An 8571-nucleotide genomic window follows, 5' to 3' on the forward strand; every position below is an offset into this window, starting at 1 on the left:
AGTAACTGTATTTTAAGGCGCTCCACCAGTCCTTAAGCTGATATTTCTCCAGACGTTTGTCTGTCTCAAGTTTGTTCTGTAGTGGATTCCTCTGCAGGGCTCCCAGGAAGGGCATTTCCGGAGTATCGCATACTGATAACTGTATATGCCTTCTATTGTTTAGTCAGGTTTAGTGGATATAAAATCTTTGTTTTTGTTTTTGTTTTTTTTTTTTTTTTTAAGGATCTTAAATCTATCCTCTGTCATAAAGCATGACACTATTCTGGTCAAAAGTTCTGCTGGTAACTAATTTTTTTTTTTTTAAGATTTTATTTATTTGACAGATTGCAAGCGAGCAGAATCAGGGAGAGCTGCAGAGGGGGAGGGAGAAGTAGGCTGCCCAAGGAGCAGGGAGCACGAGGCATGGCTCGATCCCAGGACCCTGGGATCATGACCTGAGCCGAAGGCAGAGGCTTAACTGACAGAACCACCCAGGTGCCCCTGCTGGTAACGAATTTTTTATCCCTTAAGGGTTACTGGCTCTTTTTATCTAGATATCTGAGTTGGGATTATCTGATAAACAGCATACTTTCATTATGTACTTTTTAAGTCTTTTTAATTTTTTTTTTCTTAATTTTCATGAAAGTGTTCCGCTGTCCTGCGTTGGGCTCTTCTTCAGAGATCCTTTTATCTGTATGTTAGATTTTTGTGTATCCTCAATATGCGCTTTGTCCCAAATCTTTATTTTCTATATTTTCTTATTCCTTCTAGTATACTTTTTACTTCAGTGATTTTCTTATTTCCCCCATCCCCCACTTCAGGTTCTCTCACCTCATTTCTGTGGCTGTTGAATTCTGTTTTAATTTTTTTCCCCTATGGCTTGTATATTGTCTCAATGTCTCTTCGCACAGTTTGAAATTATAAGTTACTTTGCCATGTTTTATGGTTTCGTTTCCGGGGCGACTGTTCCTCTTCTGCAGGAATGTTCTGCTCAACTTTGATTTCATTGTCAGCACTTTGTCTTTGCCGGGCAGCTCAGGGCTGGGAGTTCCCGGGACACAGGCCACTTGGGTCTCCTTAGATGCTTTTTGCCACTTGTGCTCACCCAAAGTTGGAATGGGCCAAACTCCATCTTGTTGGAGCTGCTGTCCTCAAATTAACCTACTGAGGCTTCTAATGACGACCCCTGGGTTCTTTTGGGCCTTGGGTGTTTCCATGTTCATCTGGCATCTTCTTGCCTCCTCTGTTTCTTCCCACACAGACGTTGATATTGTGTAGATTTTGTGGTCATGAGTGGTTTGTCTCCTACTGCTTGTATTTTGAGGATCACAGAGGTAAGTTGTTGCTCGATATTGTTAGGTTTGTGGTTTTGCCCTTTAGCTGTTTTCTGTGGGAATCCAGTGAGTTTCAGAAACTGTCCTGTTGCTGCCGTCTACCCAAGTCCTCTAGTTTTCTGATTGTGAGTTTCATATTCTTGATTTGATGCCAATGTATGTCTTTGGTTAAAAAACAATTCTGGATTATCAGCGTTTCTTCTTGCTTGCCCCCACCCTCCTTGACTCAGGGTGGAATATGATCAACTATGGAATGACATTTCTCTGTGTAACCTTACCTGATAGCTCTGGGTTCTGCTGTTTATTCCACCCGTAAACTTTCATCAAATCTCATAATGGTCCATGACCTACAAATAGATTGAAATAAAACACTAGTTTTAGTTTCAATTTCTATATTATGTTTATGCAGTGCTATCATCTTCTCATATAATTTCAGTAAGTTATGCAGAATTCGTCCTTTTTTATATCCCATTGATACTGGGAAAATTCAGACTGCCCTTCAATACTTTACCCCACCCCTGGAAAAATAGGTCTCATCTGCTTGTGTGTGTCTATAAATTAGTGACTGTGTTAAATCTATCACAGCATGAAATCACTTCAAGCACTGTGAAAGACCATCTTAAAGAATTTAAATTGATTGCAGATGTTGGTGCAATTAAGCAGGCCTGATGAGCTCAGAATCCTGTTTCTCAGATTTGAATATGAATGCATTTTTAAAAATTACAGTGATGTACTCCATGTAAATGGAGTTCATAGGCATCTGAGAGTTTATTTCACCTTGGATTTTAAAATGGTTCGGTGATGTGAAAAGTACTGTGTGACCCCTTTTGCAGATACCTGTATTACTTCGAAAATGTATTACTAATGAAAATGTATCACTCCTCTTAACTATATAGTTCCGTGCCATCCTTAACCAACCAGAAGTGACTTTGAATGATTATTTCCTTTGTTATTTCATTTGTCTACCAATTTGTCTGTCTACTCTTTGTGCCTGTAATTCATTTTAAAATTATAGAGAAGTAGAATCTCTCCTCCCCATTTTTAAGCAAAAAAAAAAAAAAAAGGTATAACAATCCAAGGGAATTGGCTTAGAGAATGAAAGCCTGGGACCTTTCTTCCCCTTGAGGTCACACTTTCTGACTGCTAGAACTCTACCTCCCTGTAGTTGCTTTGGCTTTAAACTGCTGAGACGTAAAAGAAATCTATTTTAAAACATAGCCTACTGGGTTGCAAATTAGAAAGTGATTTCTGAAACAAGACTAACAAGATTAAATAGAGTGTATGGTGTGTTCATTTTCAATTTATTTCAAATTGATCCGTGCACATTAAGTAATTAAACTCATCAATTTCTGTAACATATTGTAAAATGTTATGGACATTAGGACTTTATTATATATACAGTAGTAAAATAAATTACAAAATGGTAACTGTATGTAGATACTGTTTTTAAATACTAAGAAAATTGCTGAAATATTACTTGAAGTATAGTAATAATGACTGGAAATAGGAACAAAGACTACTTCTATCTTTTCCAGAAGATATGAATTATTAAATTTGTGTTCTACAATGTTTCATAAAAGCTTATTTTACTCATCATGGCAGACTATGTCTTTTGGAGTTCAGAATCCCGCTTTGTTACTTTTAGCTTTGTGATTTGAGAAAATTCATTATCCCTCTTTAAGACATGACTTATTAAATAATAAAAGTTTAGGAGCATTTGTGTTGGAACATGTAGGATGGGAAGTAGGGCAATGATTACATAAGTTCAAGTCATCAAAGTTTTAAGTGTCAAATGGCGCTGGGTAAATATATGCTACAGCTGAAGTGTTCTTACATTGCCTTCACAATAGAATAAAGTTGCATAAATTATTAAAACCAGGCATCATGAAAATTACTTTTGTTTCTACTTAAAAAAATGAACGTACATATTCACATGTCGGTCTTTGGATATAGGGCCAAGTCCTTTTCTTTGAGTAGGAGTTGCACCTACTTTGGTTTTTTCCCCCCGTGTAAGGCATACCCATGAAGCATCATCTGTGACCGCCCCTGTGTGTTTTAATTTGACCAAGGATGTATACTTGTTTTTTTTAATTTCAATTAGCCAACATATAGTACATCATTAATAGTCTAAGTTCAAATTGATTTTTTACAGTATGATCTTGTCAGTTATCTTGCCCCTACCTAATTTGAAAATAAGTTTGTTTTTTTTAAAGCACTCATCCTAATCTTGTCTTTTCTAAGCATTAAAGTAATTAATCACAGAAACAACTTATCTTTCATTCTATTATATTAATAGGTATCACAGCTCATTAACAATTTGGGGTACAAAAGATCAACTCTGGGTAGTCACAGAATTCAATTCATAGGAGTTACTGTGTGTAGTTACTTTGTGTGGTTACAGCATGCTTTGGGCACCTGTCACTGTAAGTTACAGAATAATAGCCTGATACTGGACATCTATATCCAGTACCTTAAAGTCACACTTCAGTGGATTTTTTTTTTCTTCCCTTTCTGTCTCCAACGGGGTCATAAAAATATATTCCATAATTTTATTTTTCCCCTACTTAATTGTTCTGCCCTCTGTTTAGAAATAATGGTCTCAGCTCAAATGGACTCAAAGAAAAACAAAAACAAATTGGCTCATGCATCTGAGAAGTTATTGGCTTCATATGGGCCTAATACAGGTTCAGTGTATTGGCTTCAGACAGGCCTAGATCAAGGTTCTCAAATGACCTAGGGACTCAGTCTTCCTATGTCTGTTAGCTCTGTTTTACTAAGTTTTGGCTTCATTCATGCAGGTTTTTTTCCATGGTATGTCTAGATGGATAGCAGAAGCTTCTGGCTTAACTCCTCTATTATAGGTTAACAGTCTCTAAAACTTCTTCATCACTTACCACGTCAATTAAAAAAAGTTGATTATATGTGCCAGTAAATATTGGCTTATTATAAATATGTCTACTGTATTAGTACTTTGTATTCTATTCATTTTATGTATAAACTAAAGTATTAATATTTTATCTCAAGTGTGTGACATGAATTGAAGATAATAAGATGGAAATGATTTCATTTGAGAATTTTTTCTCCACAAATGTTTGGTTTCTTTTTTGTTATGAACACATTTTAGCTATGCCGGATTGATGATAAATATGCTCTTTATCTTAAATATTTTTACAAAATCTATAAATTACTTGGCGACTTGCTGTTTGTAAGAACTCTAAGATTTTCTGGGCTTGGTGCCCTTTTTAAGATGAAAGAAGTGTTAAATTTTTTCTCTCTCAATATTATACTCCTGCCCCCCAAATTTAAAGGCCTTAATTTTAAATTACCAATCTTATTTTTTCTGACTGAATCAATCCTGTCCGTTCAGGAATGTTCTGGGAGCACACACACACCTGCAGTAGCTATTGCATTTCTCTGAAGTTCACATTGACTTCCTTCTTGCCCACATCAACCCTTTCTTGTTGCCTCTACCGGTTTCTCTGTGGTACCACGAACCAGCTCTCATCCTCCATTTAGCCGCATTTGAAGACTCATTTGAATTTGCTTTTGTGCCCTCCACTTCGCCACCTTTTATGCCTACTGGGTCAGTGCTTCAGGGATAAGATATGGTGGGCCCTCACTTAGCCTTTATATGTTATTACCTGGAGAAAAATGACATCGAGGTCAGGTGTCACCTGGACGAAATAGATCCCTTTCGGACAATCTTTGTGAATTTGTAATTGGCCACGTGTGACGGATCTTGAAGGCTTACAAACTTGGTCAGCATTGTAAGACTTAGTATGCATTTTGTGAACAGGTATATGATCTAAGCTAATAGAGACTATAAGAATGCAAATGCCACTTTAATGACTTAGAAATATCATTAAGGAGGAAATTATTTCCTTATCTCTTTGTAGGGTAGTCTATATAAGAAAGCCAAATGATAGAGAATTACTTACTTGGTTTGTTGGATGATATGCTCTGAAGATAATGGGGTATAGACCCATAGCACTGTATGCTTTTCCTACCTTAACTGCCCTCCTACTTCATATAGTTAGCCGCTGAATAGACTAGAAGCTCCATGAAGGCAGAGAATACCCAATGGAGTGCAAAGTAGGTATTTGTCTTAGTGTGCCTGGTACTCCCATTCCTGGAAAGTCTCAGTGGAACTCTGCAGAATTCTGGGCATGTCTCCAGGTAGCCAAGCAGACTGCTTTCTCCTATGTTAGAGGACCCTGAAATTGCTAAGGTCATGTTTTTTTTTTATGGTAAAAGAATGCATTTTATCTTGAGGTCATGCTTGGTCTTGGTGCACATGTGTAATCTCTTGACATTTTAATAGGCTCATATTTGATAAATTTAATTTTTCTGAATTTCATTATCTGAAGTTAATTGTAACTTAAGTTTTGTGGGTGTCTTAGAGTTGGCAAAATATCTCCCCTGAGGTTCATTTCTGTTAGAATAGAATGTGACCAGAGTTGGTGTTTTCATTTTATTTTTGTCAATATATATTTGTTTCATAGCTCATGATTTTTATATTTTTTCCCCCCTGTATTTTTGAGAGTTTTCTTGGGACCTAGAGTGTTTCAATGACTAAAGTGATTAGAAATTCTAAGATGAACTTTAGTAATCAAGTAACATTGCAAGTGTCATTCATTTATTCAGATGTTCAAATTTAAAATTATTAAAATCAAAGGTACAACTTAAAAAGATAAAGTATCACTTAATGAGATGGTCTACGACCAATATGGAAGAATTTCTTACTATTTTATTGCTTTGTTCTCTGATGAAAAAAGATAGATGATTTCTAAGTACTTTTTACATTAAACGTTCTGGAGAAGGAATGCTTTTCTTGTAAGATATGATCAGAATTCAAATGCCATTTTAATGCATAATAAAAAATGAATGGCTTTAAGTATTACTTTTGTTTAATGCTTATCTAAAATTAACAAAATCTAAGTTAAGAATGTGACTAACGGGAATGCACTAGAGCAAGATATTTAAAACAGCAATTTTAAGTTATTTTTTCTTATTTCAAAAAGGATGCCTTATTGTAGAAAACTTAAGGTAAAGAAGGAAGAAAAAAACTACCAACCCAAGGAACCAGCTAAAGTATTAAGGCGGTTTTGATTTCAAAACTGCCTAAAAAGACATTAAAACAGTAAAACTAAAGTTTCTATAGCAGAAATGTTAAGTGTGACTTTTTCTGTTATGTCAGAGTTTTGGTGGAAGTCCACAGACTGACTTTCCACATCACTGTGGCCACGAGAAGAGATTGTGAGAGTAATCATGCTACTGTTAACTTGTCACTTAATTCTAGGCTATATGAGAATAGGTTCACAAATACTTTAAAAAATGGAAGATCTATCAAGAGAGGCTTTCTTTGGAGAGAGTGGTGTCAGGGTACTATGGCATTATCTCCAACTCTTTGTGAGGGAATAAAGCAAAATGAGTGGCCTTTTGAGAAAACCTCTCAGAGGTTGACTGTATCCCTTTCAATATGGGGACATGTGGATTGGAAACTGACTCTATTTGCAAATGGGGGACTCTAAAGGCATGACGCTGTGTGAGCTGCTGTGGTGGCAAAGCAATAAGAAAAAGGTAGACCTGCTGTTGGAACAAGTTAGACTTGCACCAAAACATCGACTGGATATGGACCTCTCAGAAGGTAGCTGGGTTTGCAATATCTTAAGAGTTTTATCTAAGGGGAGCACCTGCAGTGACCCAACAGAGTCTCTGTAGGGCAGACTTAGAAGTCTCAGCAAACTGAGTCTCTGAGTAACCCACATATGCAAATGCTGTCTCCTGGGATGCTTATCAGCCACAACCAGAGGACAGTGACACTGGAGTATAACTGTGATACCGGATGACAACAGTTTTCTCCATCTTACCTCTTTCGTCCCCACTCCCCTCAGCCCTGAGGGTGTTGGAGAAAACCTGATGAGTAGGGATAACGGAGTTGAAGAACTAATTGGGAAAATAGTGAAGACCCACTGCTGTGTTCAATACTATTTCCTAGTCTGAGTGAGGGTCATACTGAGGAGGGGGAGGAACTTTAAGATTGAAATTTGTGATACTAGTCTTTTAAAAGAACTCACTCTTCCTTACTATGTTGGGTAAGTGGTGTGAAATGTAGAATATTCTGAGGTAAAATAATCTTGAGGTGAATATTTTTAAGCGTGTTAAATTCCAGGAATTGTGAGGGAGAAGATTGGGTATGTTTGTTAATATAACAACTAAAAACTTCTCTATGGGTGGTGATGGGGAGAGAAAGGGAGTAAATATAAAAATTTAGAAGAGAAATGGAGTAAAGTATTTGCTATGTATCACTACTGGGTAAAGAATACCTACAAATCATTAGGAAAAAGATGAATAACCCAATAGGGAAAATTTCACTTAATATCAATAGGCAATTTACCCAAGAAGAAACCTAAATGGTGAATGGCTATTTGAAGAGACATTCAATCTCAATACGTAAATTAAAATAGATATGGAAAGCATTTTTCATCTGTCAAAAAAGAAAAGCTAAACAGTACTGCTGACGGTGAGGGAGTAGAACTATATAGCAATGCAGCCTTATTGGAGTATAATTTGGCAATATTTAAAAAAAAAACAAAACTGGTATACCCTAGTGATCTAACAAACCCCACTATTTTGAAAGTATAAAGATGTATGTACGAAGTAGGTCCTTGCGGCACTGTGTAGAATGCCAAGAAACTTAACCAAAATACTCATCACTGGCAAAGTGATGAATTTGTGGCATATTCATGCATTGGTGGCTAATACAGCCATTAAAATGAGTGCATTAGATATGATTTGGAAAGTTAGCCGATTAGAAAAAAAATAGAAGCAGGTGAATGGTACGAGAAGTTCGTGTTTAAAGACAGTTGGTGTGTGGGTACATACGTGTATATGTGAGTGAGTCGGTGGTCTGTGCGTTCTCTACCCATTGAAAAGAAAACTCTTGATGGCTTCTCCCCAAACTTGCAAAAGCATTTGCAGTGTCCTCTTAGGCTATGTTTGGAGAAACTGAGGCAAAAATTTCCATTTCCTTGTATACTTAAAAAGGACCAGTGGGATTGTGGGTGACTTTTAGTTTTTGATGTGCTTGTGTATTTCTTAGGATACACAGGTTTTTTTTTTTGGGGGGGGGACCAAAAATGAACAGGATGATATGTGATGAAGAGCTAGGGGAAGAGGGAGGGCAACCATTGACCAGATTATATCCTACTTCTGGATGTGGAGAGACGTGAACAGTGAACTTCACTGCCTGCCCCTT

General features: G+C 36.7%; 1 protein-coding gene and 1 long non-coding RNA gene across 6 annotated transcripts in view; one reads left to right on the forward strand and one right to left on the reverse strand.

The window, feature by feature from the left end:
* DIAPH3 (diaphanous related formin 3) overlaps positions 1–8571 on the forward strand; it is a 488952-nt gene that overhangs the window by 77264 nt on the left and 403117 nt on the right. The window lies entirely within an intron of this gene.
* LOC112826838 (uncharacterized) overlaps positions 1–8571 on the reverse strand; it is a 67907-nt gene that overhangs the window by 9250 nt on the left and 50086 nt on the right. For both annotated transcript variants that reach the window (XR_003209060.2, XR_012378773.1), the window contains one exon: positions 1592–1660. This is a non-coding gene — a long non-coding RNA (uncharacterized lncRNA). The remainder of the gene's footprint in view (positions 1–1591; positions 1661–8571) is intronic.

The sequence above is a fragment of the Callorhinus ursinus genome, unplaced genomic scaffold, assembly GCF_003265705.2.
Source record: "Callorhinus ursinus isolate GAN/ISIS: 27379988/994484 unplaced genomic scaffold, GSC_fseal_2.0 scaffold7, whole genome shotgun sequence".
In the NCBI taxonomy this organism is placed as follows: domain Eukaryota; kingdom Metazoa; phylum Chordata; class Mammalia; order Carnivora; family Otariidae; genus Callorhinus; species Callorhinus ursinus.